Consider the following 1,535-nt stretch of genomic DNA (forward strand, 5'->3'; position numbering starts at 1 on the left):
TTTTAAAATTATGAGTATTAACTAAACGTTTAAAAGTTGAATTGTATTTTCAAACAAGATATTAACGGTTTCATCTCACTAACAATAAACTTATTTTTTATTTTTATTTATTTATTTGAAAAGTAAAAGATATATTTCAAGATTTTTTTTTTTTTTTTTTGAATAATATTGATGAAACCTTGGGAGGTTCTAAGGATATTTTGTTTAAACATTAAAATTTATAATTATTAACTATTTTTTGGATCATGGACATCATGGACAACTTGTTGTTGTGGTGTAGTGGTTATCACGTTAGTCTTACACACTAAAGGTCTCCAGTTCAATCCTGGGCAACAACATGCTTCTTTGCTTGCAATGGAGTAGTTTTCGGATGGGAAACATTTTTGTTCATCCAAGACTCATACTCTGAGAAATTTGTGTAACGCTCACTAAGAACTTTTTAAGAGTTTGACATGTTACTCCCTTTAGAATTTATTTAGAGCATGACATGTTACTCCCTTTAGAATTTATTTAGAGCATTACAAACTAGTTTAAGAACGTTCTCGAAGATCTAGTTCATTAAATTATACAAGTTGTGGGCATTAATGAGTTAAAAGACCTCACAGTCACTCTTAACTACCACATTGAAACTTAAAGAAAATCTTTGAAACATTATCTTTCTTCAACTCCTATCCTTAAGAGAACTTTCTTGAACTCCTATCTCTTGACTTTTGTTACCTTAATTTATTCCTTATATTTAATAAATAACTGCACGAGGCTTCATGCATTCCCCATGACATAGTCTTAATACTTGCATCCAAAGCTTCATGTGTTTGGTGCGATACAATTTACATACCTATGTCCAAGGATTCACGGGTTCCTTGTGACATAGTTTAAGTACCTACACCTAGGTGTTCATACGTTTCCTACGATGTAGTCATTGTCGTAAGACCATATTGCACTACTCATCGGGAGGTCTTTAAAATATCTCGGGTTCTCGTTCAAGAGTTTTTTGTTAAGTCTTGAAGTACAACTAAAGAAAATTTCTTAACAAGTACACCTTAATCCATATGCGTCATAAATATTTTTCTACATGCATAAATCTTTATAAGTATCTTGTCACTTGGTACTCATAAAAACCTTGATTTCTTATCAAGTGTCTTGAGGGTAGTTACATACTTTTTCTCTTAGCTCATATCCCTAAGTTGTTATAATCTCCTTAAAATCTTTCATACTTACCCTTATATTGTAAACGAGTCTCATAAATTTTCGTAGTATTTTGAGTATTTAAGATCTTGAAAACATCTTAGAATTCTTATAGGGATATTTTGGTTATTTACCACTGCAAAATCTTGGTTTAAATCCTCAACATATTTTAATGGCCATGTAACATAAGTCTCATTCAATTAAATGTCATTTAGGGGTCACTTTACTCCTAAGCCAGCTATATATAATTATAGGGGAATTTTAGTCATTTTACACCTACCCTTGGTTTAGCCTTTTATCATAATCTAATTATTATCAAATTTCATACATAACCTTATCATATCATATTG

General features: G+C 30.6%; 1 non-coding gene across 1 annotated transcript; it reads left to right on the forward strand.

The window, feature by feature from the left end:
- The first annotated feature begins 265 nt into the window (after nucleotides 1-265).
- TRNAV-UAC (transfer RNA valine (anticodon UAC)) lies at nucleotides 266-338 on the forward strand. Its single transcript has one exon. It is a non-coding gene; the product is annotated as a tRNA-Val (tRNA).
- The last annotated feature ends 1,197 nt before the right edge of the window (nucleotides 339-1,535 follow it).

Source organism: Cucurbita pepo, unplaced genomic scaffold (assembly GCF_057944985.1).
Source record: "Cucurbita pepo subsp. pepo isolate OVF unplaced genomic scaffold, ASM5794498v1 scafford_4, whole genome shotgun sequence".
Classification (NCBI taxonomy): domain Eukaryota; kingdom Viridiplantae; phylum Streptophyta; class Magnoliopsida; order Cucurbitales; family Cucurbitaceae; genus Cucurbita; species Cucurbita pepo.